We start from the raw sequence: 22,021 nt of genomic DNA, 5'->3' as shown, positions 1-22,021 counted from the left end.
ACCTACCTGTCTTAAGCCACCTGACAAAATGAGTGTGAAAGGCAAAGCTTAAAGACAGGAATGGCAGTGCAATGGTAAATAGCTACTGAAACTAAAAAAAGTTGTACTTCTCCGATGCCAGGTCAGACCTGGGCGTATATTTACTAAACTGTGGATTTGAAAAAGGGGAGATGTTGCCGATAGCAACCAATCAGAATTCTAGCTTTCAGTTATTTGGTGCATTCTACAAAAGGACAACTAGAATCTGATTGGCTACTATAGGCATCTCCACATTTTCACACCCGCAGTTTAGTAAATATACTCCCTGGTGTACAAGAAGCACAAGGTGATACCTCTGGAATATTTAATATTTTTTATTTTTTTTATAAATATGAAACTTCGCCTAAAAATTTACTTTTTAAACTCGACTAATACTAGCATCAGGATGTCACATATTTCATAGCTATTCCACTGCAAGACTTAGTTTGTAGTGGTATTGAAATTAAGGAGTGAATAAATGGATCTGGTAATGTTTCCACAGAATATTAGAGATAGCATCCGCAGAGGAGAAAGAAAAACAGACGTTTGTATATTCTGACAAACATCAAAGTCACTTTCACCCTGGGCTATGTAGCTATTTTTGGAGTGTTTCTGTAGAAGAGAATAAAAAACTAAATCCATGGGTGTTATCAGTTAAGTTGGTCCACTTATCTAGTCTGCAGTGACCTGCATGGCCTGGCTTTTGTATAGATAGTGCCCGTGTTAATGCCAGCTCTTCTTCCATGTATGCCTGCCAGATGTCTGTCAGCCATTTTCCCTGCTTGGAAGAGAAATGTAGCAGACAGCAACGCACAAGCCACTGATAGGAAGTGGGAAATCAGTGAATCAGCCTCTGTGATGGCTGGCCACACCCCCTCTAGTGACTGGTCTCACCTCTATGATGGCTGGCCACACCCCCTCTAGTGGGCCCCTAGCATTGCAGTCCCCCGGTGGGCCCTTTATGCCCCAGTCCGACGCTGCCTAGGTTTGTTCAGATACATGTTCCACTGGACCCCGGCTGCCATTGCATGCTGGCTCTTGTAGTTCTATCAACACCAGCATACTCTGGCAGCCATAGGGATGATTGAACTTATAGCTTTACAATTACCAGCATGCCCAAACAGATAGTGGCTGCTAGGGTTTTCGGGAATTGTAGTTCCACATATTTAAGTAAAGATTTTTACATTTTTTTATACATTACCCTGATTATTGCCCAGGGGGTCAGGAATACAAGTTCAGTATTGGCATACACTAGACTTACCTAAAAGCCCTTTTGGCTGGTAATGAGGTAATCAAGGGGGCTGGTATATAGCGGTTTGCCTTACCATACCACCACTTCTCCTGCCCATTGTAAAACGATTAAATTCCATTCACTTACATGTCCCATTCCCACACCACTCTCCCAGACTGAAGGGAGCAGGAGATGTCACCTCCTCCTTCTGTCTCCTAAGGTCTGCTAAACTAAGAAGCATAAGTGGGGTGGAGACGTTGTCTTTGTTTAGTTGCTCTGTTGTGATGAAGCGCCAAGCTCCGTCTCCTGTTTGTAGACATATTCCCTGGTGGTCTAGTGGACCAGAAGTGGGGCAGGACGTCTCCATCCGGAATGCCTCTAGTATGTGACCGGAGCCTTTGCCTCCAACAAATAAGGAAATCAGTTCAAATAAATCTAGTGAGATATGTTCCACAGCGCATCTCTGGTAGAGCATCACCTCTTGGCCAAAAGGTTAGTCACAGATGTCCAGCTTCCAGGGTAGCCTCTTTTATCACCTCCCAATCCCACCTGCCCAGGGAAGTTGCAAAAGGTCTTGATTGGTCGGCTGCTTACACTATCCAGCCCCCTCCCCTACCTCCCCAGGTATCTTCCCTCAGGTGACCCCTGCTGGGTCCAGCTCCTGCCTGGCTGTAGAGCTCACTAGTGGACAATAGGGAGCAAACAGAAATAATAATGATAGCTTAATTCACTTAACTCCTGAGTGTTCCCTGTGGAGGTGGAATTTAACCCCTGAAGTACTTTTCCAAGGAGATGATATAATTACATATATGATACTTCCTGATAACAACATGGCTAAAAAGTGCAGTTCAGGTATGGATTAGATTAAGGCAGTGGTTCCCAAACTGGGTGCCGCGGCTCCCTGGGGTGCCGCAGCTAGGGCCGGTGACAAGCAAGGCGGCTTCAACTTGGTAATTATTTTGGCTTGGGGGTGCCTTGAAAAAATTATGGAGACCCTAAGGGTGCCTCGAACTGAGAAAGTTTGGGATCCACTGGATTAAGGGGTTGTAACACCATTACCCGTTGGTTTACACATATATATAAATAGGAGAGTCTGCCCACAAGAATCCTGCACAGATGTGCAGCATATCTACAAGTGCTTACCATCTGCATGTATGTATATAAGGGATACTAGTATATTACAGCCGACATTAATATGTGTATGAACCTGCCTGCTGTACTACTGCACAACAACTGTGAGTACCTGCATAAATCAAGTGTGTTACCAAGTCCAATAAACAGCAACCTGTCTAAGTTAAAAGCATTTCTGGCACATCCACCTAACACCGCTGACACCTTTTACCAACACCAAATGTATAGCCAATAAACTCTGCCTCTGAAATGGGAAAAGGCCACTGCCTAGAGCGACACAGTGCTTCTACTGGCTCTGGTAGAATGGGTAATAGAGGTCCCCAGTAGTTCAATTCACTACCACTCTGTGGCAGGGCTCCAAGTGGAGTAGTTCACTTGATACATTTTTTATTTTTTATTTTTTTTGAGGGGAGGGGTGGATTAAATTTCCAGTGTATTACAATAAAAATATCCCAAAGATTAAAAAAAGGACATATACCATTGATTAAAGGGCTAAAATAACAATTTAGTGGGTATGAAAATTAAAAAGAATTCCCATTCGATTACAAATTAGGGACATTTTTTCATGGATTATATGAAAAAAACTTTAGATTACAAATTAAGAACATTTGCTATAGTTTACAAGAAATTCCCTTGAATTATATTTTCTTCCACCCATGGATTACAAGGAGAATTTGCAATTACAAGAAGATTTTGTAGTAATCATTAGTGGTTATTACATATTACTTTTGCATTATTTTGGATACAACTACTGTTTACAGCTATATCCAGGACTTTTGAACTGGGAAGTTAAAAAAAATTATATACATCGGAGTTTCACAAACTGTGGCTTTACATCTCTATGGAAACTGCATCTTGCAGTTGCACAACTGAAGAGCCACAAGTTGCCAACAATTGGTATACATGTTACTTCTTTATTGCATGTCAAGCTGTTGTAGCTCCTCAATTCAACCTAACATGTTTATACTGAGTTCTCCGGATCTGTGTCATTCATGCTTTTATAGTAGTCTGTGTTTTATGACAGCTTGTGTCCGGAAGTCTGGCTAGGTGCAAATGTCAAGTATTTAGCTAAAATGCTAGCAAAAATGAGCCTGTTTAAACAAATTGTATCTTCTTTTATGTTACTATTCATGATGATATTTAACATTTGCTTCTTATTAGCCATATCTTTTTCCCAAAATAGCACACAACGGATAATATTTCTATTCAGTTTACAGGGCCAATTATACACTTGACACGCAATGCATCTCTCCTCTGTAGTTTATTGAATGTTCCTCTTTTGAAACCCAAGTGCGTAGATGGACAAAAGTGACAATAGCCCCCAATTTGACATTTTTAGGTTGATATCAGGATGTCCGTTGATATGTCCCTATATCTCATGCAATAAAATAATTTTCCATTGCGATCGATGTGGTTCCAAAGCACAAGAGTTTTATTCGCAATATAGATTACAGGGCAAAGTATCGCATGTATACGCCTGCACAGTCGGCACTGACCGTAAGCTTCTATAAGAACGCTTTGGTTTCCAACGCCAGTGGTGAACAATTTATACAGTTACAGTAACAAAAAGTAGTGACATCACACAGATAAACAGATACAATATTAAGGTCCACATCTATAGGTCGATGATATCCCTCTGGCTATTGTCCCTTGAGGTGGGTGAAAGCTTCATAAACAACCGGAAACAATGGTATGCGATTGTGAACCGAATGAAACTAAACTCGATATGATTTACATGGGAACATTAAATTACCATATTATTATATGCTGTTGTTTGCAATAATAATTGCGCGTTTGTATATTAATCACATCGCAAATGATATTAGTGTAAAGAAATTGTCGACAACTATCTTCATCCAGTTTTTAAACTTCAACACAGGGAAGCGTCTTTAAAACCTGGAACAGATGCATATGTAATACAGCTAATGAAAATAATATGTAAACATTGTCTCGCTTTTAAACAGTTTATCTGTTTTGTTTTACTGTGATTTAAACTGATGATCTTTAAATTGTCTGACAACATCCTGCCTATCCCCTCCTGTCTGGAAGCCCTGTGTGTGATAACCACTCAGAGTTCCCCTCGCTAGTCCCTGTATCCTCATCTGTTATTACAGAGTCCTCCTGGCATTATGGGCAGCAATATATAGCCCTTATTTTTGTTTCCAATGAGTACAGGGCTGGAGTGTGTGTTCAGTCTGTTATCTCAGAATAATAGTACTCATCCAACTAAAAATACATGGAAAATTCTACTGACACAACCTCACTCGGTGCCCTGACATGGAAAATCAGTGACAATTAGCGCACTGTCAGCTGTCAAAATGATATGTTGATACATCTGTGTTTGTACAACTAGGTGTACACCTAGCAGGTGGAGAGTAGAACAAATGACACTGATACACTAAAACTCTCAATAATGCTCACACTTCATTCCAGGACAGGAGAATGTAAACTGTAAAAATACTAAATAAAAGTTTCCTTATATAAAAGAGATAACAATAACAATCACAAATGTAAATGTTATGGCACGTTAACAGAACTTGAGGTGTTTGACATTTCACATACCGCCCAAGAGTGCCTATTTTCATGGACCCGTCAAGATTTTTGGAAGTCAAAAGGAGTCTGGCCTATCGGAAAACTACATTGAAATTTATTAGGAGATGTTTTGCTAGTAAAATCAATCATGTAAAAAAGGAAGTGTGCCACCACCCCTAATATCCACAACCAGCACCAGCGCCATACAGGCTGTTCTAGATCCCAGTAAAACAAGAGAACAATGGCTAAATATAATATCACCAGGGTAGGAGACAGCTAGGGCCGGCCATACTATAACATGGAAACCTGCAGAATGGTGTCCCCCAATAGCAGCCTTGTCAGTGTGGAGCTGGAGCCTCTATGAGAGGGTGCAATAAAATATGTGCCACCCACTGCTAAAAAGAGCTGAGCTTTTATTGGCACCCCTGGGCTAATAAAAAATTGGGATTTCTGGGGCTAAATGTATTAAAGAGCTGATATTCGGCTCTTGACTTTAAACACATTGCCGTTTTAAATTTAGTTTTAAAGTCGCAGAATATCAGCAATTTGCGAAATTCGCTCTTTAATACATTTACCCCCTGGAGTGGTAACTGTATCTAAGTATAGTAGAAGTCTAAAACTCCTGACACACAATACAAATATAAAAAAGTAAGAAAGTCACAATGGAAGTTTCAAAATAACATCATTTTTGTTGTAGAGTTGCAAAAATTATTTGAAATTTTCTTACAGGGGGCAATTTGTTTTAAGAATAAATTAGTGGTCCAATTTTCATTATAGATTATATGTAAGGGTTTTTTTTAATTTTATTTTATTATAATTGACCCTAGTCTCTCTGTGAGTGTGTGTTAGGGAATTTAAACTGTAAGCTTCAATGGGGCAGGGACTAATGAGAGTGAGTTCTCTGTACAGCGCTGCGGAATCAGTGGTGCTATATAAATAAATAAATGATGATGATGATGATGATGATAATAGTGGCTTACAATTTCATCACCAGTGGGGCAATAATTATCTTTGTATGATGTGGCAACACTTAAAATTTCCAGATGAGGTCACCATATAAAGTACAGACTTGTGACACTACAAGAGCTCATGTGCATGCTAGCAATTGTAGTGCCACAAGTGTATACTTTTAATGGTGTCCCCATCAAAAAATATTAACTGTTCCAATATCATAAAAATATAAATATTGCCCCACTGGTGATGTAATATTAAGCCACTGTAATATAATAAAATAGATTTAAAAATTATTAATTTTTGCCGCCCCTACAAAAAAAAACATGCTCTATTTAAAATTCCATTGTGCCTCCTGTCATGTTATCATTGACCAGGTAACTTAAACTACGTGCATTTATTTCTGTTCAATCTCGAGTGAGTTTCAATTTCTGCTGAAACTCGGGCGAGTTTGTGTTTAATTTCCGGCAAGTTTGACTACAACACAGCAGGGAGGAGGGGGGGGTGCAATTCCATCACATTTCCTGTTTTGCTCACACAATCAACTTGGTGTTACAGAACTTTTAAAAAATGACAATAACATGCTGGAGATGCTGTTTGTGTCCCAAAAAATTTAGGCTCATTTTTGGGATTCTGCAACAGCATGTAGGAGGATGCAGCAGCTGCAAGAAGACTAGCATTTGAGGGGAATGTACTTTAGTCCAGCAAAGTAGTCACCTATGAAGAGAGTGCAGACACAGTTAGCTTGAGTCAAGTGATTGCCTTAATTATACTTTTTGAGAAGCAGCTAGAGAAATTTTACGGATGAAATAAAAGTAAGTAAATCTGCTAACTATATTGTAATTGTAGATTAAGTACTTAATTCGCTTCGCCAGTATCCAAGAACTATCCACATCTTGTAATGACGTCTACTCCTTCAGTTACTCTGGCAACTGCTTCTCTGAAAAAACTTAGCTTTCCCAAGACACCCAGTGGTGATGCAGATGAGCACAACATTTTGATATTTGCTCTACTCTAAAAGAATTGCCCAAAAATAGTGACAACTCTGCCATAAAATGAACTACAAATTCCATGAGGAAGGCCATTATCAGCAATTACATCAAAGTACACAGACTTCTATGATGGTGGATTCCATCGGGGATGAATTAGTATTGTTTGAGGAAGATGTATACAATGATGAGGGTGAATATGATGACAGTGTATATTGCAACAGGTGCTGAAATCTAGCTAAGAGAAGGGAGCTACCTGATGCTGGTATGCCTGGTAATATTTTGAGTAGAATGGTATCTTGGCAATTTTATTTTTTTCTACAATAAACTTTCACCTTTTTTAGAGAGGTGTTTTTTTCTTTAAAAAGGTACAAACTTTTTATTTTCATATTTGTTTTTCTGACTTAAAACCCCTATGCACTTCAACATAGGCTTTAGCACAGGGGTGTCCAACCTTTTAGCTTCCCTGGGCCACATTGGAAGACGATGAGTTGGTTTGGGCCGCACATAAGATACACTAACAATAACGATAGCTGATCATCCAAAAAAACACAGAAAACATAGTTAACATATATATATATATATGAGATTTAAAAAGTGATATATATATATATATATATATATATATATATATATATCACTTTTTTTTCAAATCCCCCTATACTTACCTTTCAATCGCCCTGTTCAAAAAATCCTCTCTAGTTATTATACTATAATCACTTTTTGTATTGTTTCGATGCAATATCAATAAAGTGCATTTAAGCCAGGCATTGTATCAGGGTGCCCTGACCAGGCCTGCGGTACCTGACATATACATCACTGTGACCCCAAATTGTGACCTGTTTTGCTAATTACACCACTATGTTAGTTAAGGGATAACAACTTATAATGGGCCAAAGAGAATAATATATAATGCCCCATTAGTATTACAAGTAGAAGTATGTAGTAGGGAGATAAGGTCCATGATGTTCCAGGACCAGGTGACTTTTATTCACTGGTCAGCGTCCCTTGAAATAATAAAAAAAATCCCCCTTAACTTACCTTTTAATCGGCTTGTTCTCCTGTCCTCTTCTCTTCTTTTCTCCAATTCTGTGCTGCTGATTGTTCTTCTCGCGCGGGTGATTCCTCTGTGCTGCGCTTCGCAATGGATGTTGGGCGTGATGACATCACGCTCAACATTCACTGCGAGCACTGCACGGAGGAGGAGACAAGGGAGGGAGCCGGAGTACCAGCTGACGTGACCGCGTGACCGCAAGGTAAGTATTTCCTTTTCTTTTTTTTGCAGGATTTTTTTTTTCCATTAACAGTGCTGCCCCCTTGCCACAACCCAAACTCTTTCTGGGCCACATTTACAGGCGTGCTGGGCCGCATGCGGCCCGTGGGCCGCGGGTTGGACAACTCTGCTTTAGCACATGAGTTAGAGGGATTAGTATCATCATGACTGAGACTGGAGAGTGACACCAACAATGTCACCTCTCCTGTTTCTGAGTGAGCTATGGTACAATAAAATGTAACTGCAGATTTAGCCCAAGCCAGTCAGGCCTATAATTTCTATTTCAGCAATTACAATTAGCAAATACAGCTTTTTTTAGAAGGGGGATATGACACCCCAAACAATTAGTGCAAATTCAGAAATATACAGTGCTGCCATATTACAATTTCAGCACTCAGCAAATACAGCTGTTTTAGAAGGGGGATATGACACCCCAAACACTTTGTAGTGCGAATTCTGAAAAATGGCTGCTCTATACTGCTCTATTCCTGCTCTATTCTGTGACCTAACTCTTCTCTGTCCCTCTCTCAAATGGCGCTAGATCGCCGTGGAGGCGGGTATTTTTTCATTCTAAAACTCGCGAGATTCGACATCCGACGATGTCACGATGACGTTTTGCCTCGTTTTGGAAACCAAATAGGAGCGAGAGTACCGTGCTCAACTACCCCCAGAAGATCACAGAGGCAAGAGAACTCCACACGGGAAGTGGGTGGAAAAATGGGGGAGACATGAAGAAGGGACAAGGGAAGATAAGGCGAGAGGAGTAGGAAGAAGAGAGCATCAGACATTTCTGAGTCACATCTTAATAGCCAAAGTTGGGTTAGGATTGTATGGTAAACCCTAAGCCTAAAACAACTGAAAGTGGGTGCTTCCGGTGTTTTAGTCAATCATTATTTTAGACCATTCTGATCATAGAGACGGCCATAGCTCTGCAGGGTGCTGGAACCCTCACACAGTTATGTGGCGGAAGAGGAGGCTTCATATCACCAAAGGTAATTCCCAACGAATGGGGGCTCTCTCTCTCTCTGTGCAAAGGCGGTATGGCAGTGGTTCCCAAACTGTGCGCCACGGCTTCCTGGGGTATCTTGGCGATCTCACAAGGGTACCGCTATAAAGGCCGGTGATAAGCAAGACAGGAGCTATTTGGTTATTATTTTGGATTAGAGGTGCCTTGGAAACATTATGGAGACCCTAAGGGTTCCTCGAACTGAGAAAGCTTGGGATCCACTGCGGTATGGAAAGAATGATAGGAAGAGGCTCTATGCAAAGGGGGTTTGTGCAATAGGAGTCTCTGTGCAAAAGGGAGGGGGAGCTGTGCAATGAAGATTCCATTGCCTAGTATATATTACAGCATCTCACTGAGGCTACATCATATACTGAGCAAAGGCAGGTTAGGGGCCTCCTGGCTTGGGGGACTCTTGCACTTTTTAGGTAAAATAAATGCTTTTCAGGGTGTATTTCTAATTTAAAATTTTAACAAGCTTTGCTGATGGACAGGGCCGGTGCAAGGTTGCCCAGCACCCTAGGCAAAGCTTAAGCTTGCCGCCCCCGCCCCCCCCCCCCCAAAAAAAAAATATCTATTTTCCCAGCCCCTAACACACTTAAAAATAATAACTCTTACCTCCTCTTGGCTGGCTACAATGCAGTCCAGATGTCTGACGCAGCACTGATGTCTGATGCAGAATGCTGTCCAGGCTTCACTGCTGCCCAGGAGCAAACACAGGATATCTAGAGGGGAGGCTCCAAATGCTAGACTTCAGAACAAAACAAAGAAAAGAAAACATGACATCACTCACCTGTTACACACTGACATGTACCCCGCTGCCCACTAACTTCACTCACACATGCCCATCTGCCCACTAGCTGTTCTCACATATGTCACCCCTTGCCCATCAGCTTGTGTCACATATGCCAGCCGCATAACACCAGCTCTACTCACATGCCCCCCTGCCCACTACTTGGCTTTTTTTTTTAGTATTTGGCCAATACTTGGCTCTCCTCTGTTGCTGTCTATTAATGTATTCTGTAGATGATATATTAAATATACTAACACATGCAAATAAATAGAGAAAGGTAATTTAAATGACAGATAATCTAGACCGTTCTATTTTATTTGCATTTGTTAATGTATTCTGAAGATGTAAAATTAAATATACTAATAGAGGGCAACAAAGGAGAGCCAAATAGAGTGCAAATACTAAAACACATAAATGGTTCCTTAACTATCCTAGAGTAGCCCCAGCAAGGTGAATTAAAGCTGTGCTTCATTATGCATAGCTGCATTTTGTCATGACACTATTTTAGTACAAGACCCCAGAGTCTCTAACTCAAGGACATTTCTAATTGTAATCCCCCAATTCCCTATTTTCTCCAGCCTCCTCCCCCTCCCCAATATTCTGTAGCATCCATTCTCCCCCACACACATTTACTGTATCATCCATTCCCCCCCTTTCTGTAGCATTCATTCCCCCCTTCCTTTAGCATCCATTCCCCCCTTTCTGTATCCTCTATTCTCTCCCCTTTGTATATCCTCCATTCTCCCCCCCTTTCTGTAGCCTCCATTCTCCCCCCCTTTTTGTAGCCTCCATTATCCCCCTCTTTTTGTAGCCTCCATTCTCCCCCCCTTTTTGTAGCCTCCATTCTCCCCCCTTTTGTAGCCTCTGTTCTCTCCTCTCGCCCCCTTTCTGTAGCCTCCGTTCTCTCTCCCCCTTTGTATAGCCTCCATTCCCCCCCTTTGTATAGCCTCCATTCCCCCCCCTTGTATAGCCTCCATTCTCCCTCCTTGCTGTAGCCTCCGTTCTCTCCCCCATATGTATAGCATCCGTCCCCCGTCCCCTCCTGTTTTCTGTAGCCTCCTCTTTCCTGTACTCACCTTAGTTTCTTCATTTTCTTTCCTTTCTCTTCTTGCTTGCTTCTTTCTCTGTCTTCTGCTCCTCTACACTCTACACTCGCAGCGGCAGCGTCGTAACGTCACTACCTGGCGCCAGAAGCCGGGAACTAGGCGCCAGGTAAATTTTAAAATGCGGTGCTGCTACAGTGCAGCACCGCATTATTGCGGGCGGGGGTTCGGGCGGGCGGGTGGGCGGGCGATCTGCCCTCGGCCCGCATTATTTATGTATAAAGTAGTCCTTAGTGCCGCCCCCAAAAGGCCGGCGCCCTAGGCAGCTGCCTAAGGCTGCCTAATGGGAGCGCCGGCCCTGCTGATGGAGGTTCAGTATTGCCTTTTCCCCATAACTGTCACAAACCAGCAAATAACAGTTCAACTTAAATGATATCTACACGTAACAGAAAAAAAATACTTTTGGGTGGAGTTCAATAAATTTATATTAAAAAAAAAACCTTAAGTGTACTTATCGTGGTCGACCCATTCCCCAATCCTCCAGAGCCCCCAATGGCTGTAACAGCCTTGTGCTGCTTTCCGCATGATGGGAAGTTCACGGGATGGACTTCAACACCTGCTTCACCTGTATCTAACAGGAAAAGCGGTCAGAGAAGTGAGGGCTGGCGCTGCTGTGGATGCCAGAGTATCCAGTAAAAGACAGATACACCTTAAGTACAATTTTGTACAACAAAAACTGTATAATTAATCTGTAGAAAATATTTCCTGAACATTTATTTATAGTTCATCAATAATACGAAGTGATAAAGTACTTGGACCACACAAAACTACGTTTTTACTTCCTCTGCATCCCCTGATCATTACATCACTGGCTGGTAAGTATTCCGTACTATTGGAATGTACACATGGATCTTTGTCTGTGGATTTTAATCAATGTTCAATATAAGATGAATTTGCATGCCTACTAGGTGTGATCTAGCACTATTTTCTCCATATCGAGGGAAATATACATATAGGTATGATAGATAATGATTTGAGGGTGACTCTTCTCATATATGTCAAGTCTCAAAAGTCATACGTGAGTCACTATGGAAAGGTTGTCTCATAACTGCTACTGTACGAAGAAAACAGCTCACTGGTGTATATTGAACGTTTACATGATTGACAACTGTGCATCTTATTACCTAGAGGAGAAAGCAACCAGTCACATCACAGTTATATATCTCTCCCTCATCACTGTAACTGACAGGGTGTTCAAACTCTGGCTCAGTGTATGGGGACGTGCTAGAGATAACATAATAGGACAGGAAAGTGCCAAAAATGCTCTTGGGAAGACACTAGGGAAGAGGGTGCTTTTGCACGTACACCCAAGCTGTCTGATAAAAACCTCAACTTGCATGAAATTATATTGATACAGGAAATAGCAGAGAAATCATTTGGATTCTGTTAATGAACTTTATGTTCTAGATTAGAAACTGAAATCATCCTGTTTGCAGAGCAACTAATCCCTCGAGAACCCAGTAATAGTGTCTACTGAGTTGCCAATAGCAAAACTGTATGATGTCACATGACCTACCACAAGCCAATTCCTGAAACCTATACTAAGCAAGGCAATGCTTTCAGACAGCGAATTCAAGTAGTAATCCAAGAGCAGGAGTGAGGAAACTATGACTGTACCCAGTGGTGCAAGGTCAGATGACACATAACAGGATTCATAGACGGGGTTTTCCAAATGCTTGATATTGTAAAACAGCCATAAAACCTGCAATAGACAATTTTTTGCTGTAGCAGAACATGGGGAAGTGGCTGGTAAAAGAATTGATACCAATCATAAGAGAGGAACATAGTTTATAGATAAGCTTGATACTAATTTCTATTTGGGAAACAGCCACGTTGCTCCATTGGTACATTTCCACTTACTATACAGTTTTCAGGGATTGTTCCCATTTTTACCAGATTTCCAACACCTGACAAACAGCGCATGTACCAAAGAGCAGCAGCCACTTTTAATAATTTAAAGGAGTGTTTTTATATAACTAATTTTCTCACTAGATGGTGTGATGTTCACAATTAGGGGAGGGCTGGCAAATTTTAGCCCGGGGGGCAAGACTCGACCGAGTGACCCAGCCCAAGGTAGCCCGCTATGCGACCAGCCAGGGGGGCAGAGGCTCCCCTGCCCCCCAAGCCCAGCCTGCCCCTGTTCACAGTGTAATAAATTTTGTATAGATCATCCTACTTTTGGGTCAATAAAACCCAATGATATTCTATGCTTATGTAGTCCAATAAACTGTGCTAATACTTTACCTATAGCAGGAGAGAGATTGAAATCCCCAATTTAACAAATGGTGAAAAGCTTTTCCAACCAGCTTTAAAAAATGAACACCATATCAAGATGGCTAGTTTACCTTTTTAATGGAGTCCTATGGACTCCATTACCGCTGGAGAAGCTTCACTTGGTCCCACTGCAATGTGCATGCATGACCTTAGCCGTGCTTGCGCAATGGCCACTAGGGTTAGATCCTGCGGTTTTTGGCAGCATTAGGCTGTCGGTGAGGGAAGTTTTAATTAGTTTAAATGGGGAAGGGGGTTCTCAAGGGCTCACCAATGAGTCCTGGCTTCATACATACTAGTGGCGGGACATTTTGTATCGCTACGGTATGCAAAATGATTCTCGCTGCTGCTCACTAACCCCCAACGATAAATGGTCCCCATAATATCTTCAGCAGACTGTTGAAGTTGGGTTGTGCCAATTTACTTGTAACAAAGAGATATACACCTATTCCTTCTCTTCCATGCCTCTATTTAAATTGGCCAATTGATTCTCTTCCTTCTTACTCGTTTACACAGAACTAATTAAATTTTTCAACCCATGCCCAGTGAACACTCTATCCATACCTGGACATATTTACATACCTAATTCATCTTTTACGTGCATTCAGGAGCCTATTCCATAGACAATTCAACCCAATCAACCTAAGGTTAATACCATACTTAGTTTACCCTTTTCAATCATACAAGTGAACTCATTCATATCTATTTAAGAGAGGAATATGACAGTGGTGCCAGGGTATAGGGGGAGGGTGGGAATAGTGGTTAACACTCCACAATGCAGCATGTGAGAATGAAAATAGAAGGCTGTCTATTTGCAGGACCAACATCTGCAGAATGCTCCCACAACTCCCTGTCATGCTCCCGAACACCCCAGTGTTTGCTGGAATGTCAGTCCCCTCCTGTATTGTTTGTGCCTCCTGTATTGTTACTGCTGCTTAGCACCTCACCTCTCCCTGACTCTGAAATGCAGGTAAATGGACTGCGCCCACTGAGCTCACCTCTTCCCTGTCCCTTCCCGTTGACCGACGCCCAGAGCTCTACTGTAAATACAGTTGTTGTGCCTACATAAGAGCACAGTGAATGAAATTATGTATGTCCAAGCATTCCAGTCTGGGGGTGCAGTTCTGGGCAACAGAAAACATCCCCCTAAGTACGTGCTTGTGAAGACGTAAGAGGGAAAGGGAGCAGAAGATACCACCAAAGACCACACATGGTAGCCCAATGTGTGTGTGAACAAGCCTAGGTTTATTTATTACACAATATACAGGACACAAAATGTTTCATTTTGCACAAATGCACATATAGTATCTATTTACCCCTTACATGGTAAGGAGAATGCCAACTTACTAGTTTTTAGAAATGTCTGCTCCTACTTTTGAAGATTGCAGATCCAGCTGGAAAGTACAAAGTACAAGTACCTTAGGACCACCCTCTTCATCAAGTAAAATATTTTTTCCAAACATACGTCACAAAATCACGCTTACATGTGAGCATAAAATGATGTGCATGACTATGCCTAGCCTGCATTTCATTATCATACTATCACTTGTGGGGATGCGTGGGGACTACAAGCTTTGCCCCCTATACATTCAATAAGTAATACCCAGTAATAAACCCAATAATTAATGCACACATAAGTAATGCGTTACTTACTGGATTTCTTACAGGGGCATTCCTCGTTGGATTTATAAGGGGGGAGCATTACTTATTGGCGCTATTATGGTAGGAATTAATTATTGGGGTTTTTATGGTGGGCATTACTTATTGTATTTATTACAGGAGCATTACTTATTGAAGTTATTATGGTAGGCATTATATATTGGAGATATTATGGCAGGCATTACTTATTTCAGTTTATAACAGGGGACATTACTTATTGAATTTATAATGGGGGCATAGATAGGGAGATGAAGGTTCCCTGTTTACAAATGAGCCAATGCCCTGTTCCATAAATAAAGTCCTTTTAGAGAAATGAACATGGCAGCTATAGAACATTTATGGGAGCAATGTTGCATTGTGGTGCACCAAGAGCAAAGAAAACTCTGTGATAATGGAAATGTCCGTTTCTAAATTCTTATCTATACAGTGTAATTACTCACAGAAATTCAGCGAGAGCAATATGCGGCATGCATAGAGGGATGTCTGATTTTTTCTGAGTAATAAAAATTTACATTCTATGTAAAATAGTATAGGTCATCCTCCAAAACTCTTTTTTATATTACCTACCAGTTAATAGATTCTCACAAGCACATTATTCTGATGAACCATTTCATGGCTATGAGAACACTGTGGTTTGGGAAAACTTTCCTTCTATTCCCTAACACCTGTTCTGAATGTATTCTTCAGGCATAACAACTTGGACAAGGTTGAACATGAGCAGTACAGCATAATATGGTTTCTGTCATCTGATTGGATACCACTGAAACTCGACGAATCAGTTTACATTGGGAACCTTACACTGTGCTTCTTACATTCAAACTTCTCTAGGCTCTTTACCCTGAAGAACCAATGAGTTCTTGTAGTGGATGGAGGTGTATCTGCCACACCAAGGGGGTATCTGGTATAGTACTCCAGGGGTTCCAATAGTTAGGGGATATGTTGTCACTTCTGTATAGATGTTTATTTTATTTTACACCCCGTCCACGTTTTATCTCTCCAATTTGTTTCCTGGCCATGCTGGGGACAGCAGCTTGAGCCTAAGGACACACCATCTGTTGACCAGATTTTGTACTGCAGCAATTATGTTTTGTCCACAATATAAGCTCTTTTCATATCTATCTATCTATCTATCTATCTATCTAGGTGTGACTCCTTACTCTAGTACCCTAGTATATGAAAATATATTATTATTATGTTATTATTTATTTACTTGATGCTAATATTATTATTATTATTATTATTATTATTATTATTATTATTATTATGTAACACTGAATTGTATTAACATTCCTACAGAAGATCATTAATAAAAATGCTGTTTTATAATCATACTTAGTGTATTATTTTAGCAGGAGAGGAATCAGTGATTTCTTCTGCAGTGACCTATGACTGCCTATAGTACTATATGGTTAATAGAGACTAGTGACAAGATTCAGCAGGTGGTAATGTGCTACTCTCTGCCTTGCACAGTACATTGATTTGCAGGCTCTTGGTTAATATTTACTGAAGATCAGATCCTCACATTGGAGACAAGTACAGCGAGTTACTTGACATTGATGGAGCTGATAAGATAGAGGATGGGTTGGGGGATATTACATCTTATTCTTAAGTATCTGTCCCATCAGTTCTTTTACTCTGATTTACACTAATACAATCAGTGAATCAACAAAGATATCAGGCAGTCTGATGAAAAAATGTTTTTGATTATGTGGAATGATTGACACTGTATATTGAATAATCAGAAAAAAAGTAAGTCCTTACACGCCCATCAACCTCAGTCACCTGTGTTAGGCTGAGGATGATGGTAGACTAAGTGCAAGTGCAGATGGAGAGCCATAATATGATCACTGTGCCCACTTGTATGCCTTCTGGAAAATATGTGCATTGTATAAAAGCAGTTACAAGCGCTTCATGGTTGAAGGGGAGACAGGTCTTGGTCAAAAATGCAAAACTCAAAAAGCAGATTGGCGACACAACTTTTGGGACTGCAAAAAGGTCAAGAAATATTGGTATAAAATTGTTGATTTTATTAATTATACTTTCAAAACAGATGTTATCTTGGCTGCAAAACCACTTTTGTTAGCTGACTTCAGCATCTGGAAAGATGCTTGACCCTCTTTGGATATTCTTGCGGCCCTGACCATAATTGTCACTGTAGCCAAGCAGCTGATATTACGACAATGGACATCACCAGTCCCCCTGACTATGGGAATGCTTAAAATTGAGATTCTAGATATTTTATATTTAGACAGGAGAGCCACTCTTCCTGATATAGAAAAAGGCAGAATGAACTTCCAGAAAAAGCTGGGGACATATATTGAGTCATTAGAACCCTCAGTTCAACAGAACATCTTTAAACTATTCTAATTCACTACTTGGTACTTACTCAGGCAATTAAGTGGAATCAGTCTAACAAATGAGACATGCCTAAACTTGTTAAAATCTGGCTTTTGACAAACGCTGTCCTGTTGGACCCCTCACCCAGCGAACATCTTTAGATGGATAAAAGAATGGTATACCCCCTAGCCCTTTTTTTTTCTTACATATAGACAACTTTGTCAAGACGTCTTGACAAAGCTAAGAGCGAAACGCGCGTCAGCGTCTCGTCTCGCTTTTCCTCTCTAATTGTAGTTTCAATACAGAATCGCTCCCCAGATTTTTTAGGTAGGGAATAAACACATAATCCCGCGATTCTTGAAACTTATACCTCTAGCAATATCTTTGTTCCTTTTTGGCAGCCTCTCTGCTCAACAGGTTTTTTTTCTCTATATTTGGCTGCCTACTAAAGCGGTCCCCTACAGGCTTGTAATGACTACATATTCGTTGTTATTACTAGATATTAGTCATCTGCTTTTTAAGTTACGAGTATATATGAGGCATGCTATTATAACGTCCCTCTGCTACATATGTTACATTGTTTCTATTCACCTCGGAGATTTGGCTGCATATCATAGCGGTCTCTTAGAGGCTTGTATTGGCAAAAGAATTGGTTGTTGATACTAGATACCACTCATCAGCTCCTCTGTTTATATACGATACTTATTACGCATATTAATAAGCGCTCTTCAGCTACACATGTTTATCCGCTTCATAATTATTACTGGTTGATAATTCCGGAGGAGTATTTATTTCGTTACCATTTACCCAAGTTTAACTAACTCAGATATCAGTTATTATAGGAATATATCCAGAGGTATATCATTAGAATATTACAGCAGTATCCACCTTACTAATGAGGATTAAGCGAGACATTGCAATTTATTTTGCATTTTAAACACTTACTCACTATTTTATTTTTTATGTTATTTCGCTCATATCTTTCCGATCATTTTAATGATTTATATTAAAAGTTATGTTTTAATTAGCACTGTAGGAGTGCCTCTATTTACACTGTCTTTTCTGTTCTTTTTGTTTCAAAGTTTATTTTCAGTGTAGGGTGCACCCCCCGAGTAAGTGTTCTATTGCCTGGGTATTATTGATAATAATTATTATCTACCAGTGCTTATAATATGGGACCTGGTGCGGTATTCCTTTGCTTTTGAGTATTTATAAATGAGCATGCATAAGGTTACTTGCATCTATCTTGTATAACATAATATTGTGATGACATTTGATGTTGAATACTTGTATCAAAATGTTCTGAGACTCTCAATTATATTTGAATTTATTGATATATGTAAATGATATTGTATACAATGCCCTCGTTGCTACTGATTTTCTTTGTTTTGTTTTGTTTTAAAAAACAAATAAAAAGAGTTTGAAGGGAAAAAAAAAGAAGTTACTAGGGCATTTGCTCACAGAACACAAATGGATTCATATCAATTCTTTTTGTGCAAAGGGTTCTGAAAGAGCCTTTATATTTCCTCCAGGTATCTTACAAACCTTTTACCCAAAAGACCTCCTGTTTAATGTGGGTGACATTTTCATTCAAACAAGCTGTCACTTACACTCGGGTTTTGGCAGACATTTTTTGGACTGCACCAATATTCAGCCTATCGATTCACTAGGGACCAGTGACAATACTGGAGCATGAGGAATGTCTGAGGTTTTGGTAATTACATGGCTTACTAGAGAATTGATGAGCTGTATTCACTTGGACATTAGGTTAGCCCACTAATATGTTTGTAGGCTACAGGTCACCTTAGGATTTCCTAGGTAATAGCTTAAATAAATATGGATGCTAAGTACAACCTTATCATAATCTCATCCCTCAGTAATATTCCTAGCTTAGTATAACTCCAAATTTTAGCAAGCACAAATTTTGACCCTCTTGTGTCAAGTGAATTATGAATGGACAACAAGAATGACGATCCCTGGAAATTTGGGATGCTTGGCAGTTATGCTGATACTTGCCCATTCCTCACTTATATTTTAAAATTGCACTAAAATACTCTGTCACTACATATTTACATTATATTTAGAATGTATTGTACGTACTGTAAGCACTAGCTTTACAAATGTCTGTTTAGTCACCAAAATATTTCTCCATAATAACCATGTTATTTGATGCACGGACCCATTCACTGCAAGCAGCAGATGGCTCAGTGCCACTAAGGATGTCAAGCTGCAGTAATGGAGAGATTATTTATGTCTTACTGTTTTTTCTGAGAATATACATGTAAGAGGCCCATGCAGGGAGCTCATCATTGTGTTATTGTCCCAGCACAATGGTTGAACACTTTAATAATTAATAATGTAGAAAAATACAATACAATCTCCGTTGTCTGATGTGCCTAAAACTTCTACCCTCAGTCTGTTCGGCTGGTACCAGGGCTTCTTAACTTTATTTTTAAGAAATACCCTATGTGCTTGTAAGTTTGCACTGATATCTGCAATGTGTTACACAGTCCTCCTAATGCCTGTAAAGTTTTACTCAGACCTTCTAATGTCTGTAAAGTTTTACCCAGTGCTCCAGCTGCATGTAAAGTTTTACTCCTATTAAAGTTCTCTTGATATCTGTAAACTATTACTTAGTCCTCCTAATGCCTGTGGAGTTTTACCCTGTTCCCCTAGTCTATAAACTATTAGCACTGAGGGATGAATTAAACCTGAGGGAAACTAAAAGCTGTGGTTTGGGTCCATAACCATTTTTGGATTATTAAGCATTAACAAAATGAGTAGGTGTTGTAATGTGCAAGCAAGTGTCATGAAGGGGCAGAGACAAGGGATCAGTTAAAAAGAAGTGGGGTGGAGTTAGCTCTCTCTCTTAGCCCAGGACAGCAATCCCTCCCTCCCATTCCCGAATCCTGGTGCAAGTGTTCGCTGCCCGATCGAAGTACAGTACAAATGGCCACAAGATGCATGGGCCAGTTTTGTCAGTAGAGTGTGGGGCAGGGACTCGTGGATGAAGGCATGGCAGGTTCGGGCTGTGGTTCAGCTCTGGATGTACCTGGCACCACATGTCGACAGGCCTTGGTACGGTTTGGATGTCGAAGGCTGTGGTAGGTACGGGCTGTGGTTCAGCTCTGGATGTACCTGGCACCACATGTCGATAGGCCTTGGTATTGTACAGATGTCGAAGGCTGTGGTAGGTACGGGCTGTGGTTCAGCTCTGGATGTACTTGGCACCACATGTTGATGGGCCTTGGTATGGTACGGATGTTAAAGGCCGTGGTAGGTAAGGGCTGTGTGTTCAGCTCTGGATGTACCTGGCACCACATGTTGATGGGTCTTGATACGGTTCAGATGTTGAAGGGCATGGTAGATATGGTCTGTGGTTCAGCTCCGGATGTACCCGGCACCACATGTCGATGGGCCTTGGTATGGTATGGATGTCGAAGGACGTGGTAGGTACAGGCTGTGGTTCAGCTCTGGATGTACCTGGCATCACATGTCGATAGGTAATAGGAGGCGCTTGGTGTGTGAAAACGGCATGGTCTGCCGTCCTGCGACTAGTGCAGCCTTTAATGTGGCAGGTGAACACTGTACAGTATAACCAAAGTGGGTAAACACACATTTATGGTAATCAGGTGTTTGGAACTCGTGCCCTTCAAAGAATCGGCTTAGGTTCATTACAAGTACAGCTCATCTGGGCTGACTTGCGGTGCATTACGATTAGCCCAGAGGGGTGCGGGTTCCAGATTGCCTGGGGACGGCTGTCCCATTAAGTTTAACAAACAGTGTGCGTTTTGGATGGACAAGGTCGAATACATTGTTGTCCCGCTACGGCTTTATTTAAATAAATAAGAGTTATTTGTCAACAAGTCGGTGTGGTGTCTTTTATTATATTATTTAATATTTAAGGTTAAAACTAATGTCTATTGGGTATGTAATCAACCATAAGCATTTTATTACTCAATCCTCCTAAAGCCTGTAGAGTTTTACCATGTCCTTCTGATGCCTGTACGTTTTTCCCCATCACCAAGTACCTACTAGTGTCAGTAAATTTTTACTAAATAATGTTCTTTTTAATGTGTGTAAAGCCATACCAAGCAACTCCAAATATTGAGAAATGTTTAAAAATTACTGTCTAGGGTAACAGATATATATTCATTTTCTATATTTTAGTTTATTTTTGTCACGGGCACTAGGAGTCTTTACCCAGGGATCACCAGGTGGTAGGCTTACCAGAGCAGTATAGGTGATAATATGGTACTCTGGTAGCGGGGTGATCACGGAACAGGAAATAGCAGATGATGAGATGCTCAGGAAAGTCTATGACTAGCAGCACTGGCAATATGGAAGTAGTAATACACGAGGAACTGTATGGACAAAGGACACGTGAAGGTAGTCAGTGGTCTGCGGTAGCAAGTTGTACCACTGCTATAGTGAGGAGGAATGTCCAACAGAAACGAGGAGGTGATGAGAGTCAGCGGTCTGCGGATAGCAAGTTGTACCGCTGTCTGAGTGAAGGAATGGAATCCAAGTGGAGGTATCCGGGGAGTCAGTGGTCTGCGTTAGCAAGTTGTACCACTGCTATGTGAGAGGATACTGGAACGGGTGAAACTGTAAACAGGAGTCAGTGGTCTGCTACTAGCAAGTTGTACCACTGAATATATATGTGAGGAGGTGCACGCGGAGCGACTGCAACACAATATATACACGGGCACCTTGACTTTGATCCACAG

The 22,021-nt window shown here is 40.8% G+C and overlaps 1 long non-coding RNA gene across 1 annotated transcript in view; it reads right to left on the bottom strand.

The window, feature by feature from the left end:
• Positions 1 to 4,176: 4,176 nt before the first annotated feature.
• LOC142094703 (uncharacterized) overlaps positions 4,177 to 22,021 on the bottom strand; it is a 53,404-nt gene continuing 35,559 nt past the window's right edge. Inside the window, exon 6 of the long non-coding RNA XR_012677700.1 lies at positions 4,177 to 4,276. This is a non-coding gene — a long non-coding RNA (uncharacterized LOC142094703). The remainder of the gene's footprint in view (positions 4,277 to 22,021) is intronic.

The sequence above is a fragment of the Mixophyes fleayi genome, chromosome 6 (genome assembly GCF_038048845.1).
Source record: "Mixophyes fleayi isolate aMixFle1 chromosome 6, aMixFle1.hap1, whole genome shotgun sequence".
In the NCBI taxonomy this organism is placed as follows: domain Eukaryota; kingdom Metazoa; phylum Chordata; class Amphibia; order Anura; family Limnodynastidae; genus Mixophyes; species Mixophyes fleayi.
This window is presented reverse-complemented; position numbering and strand designations above follow the sequence as displayed.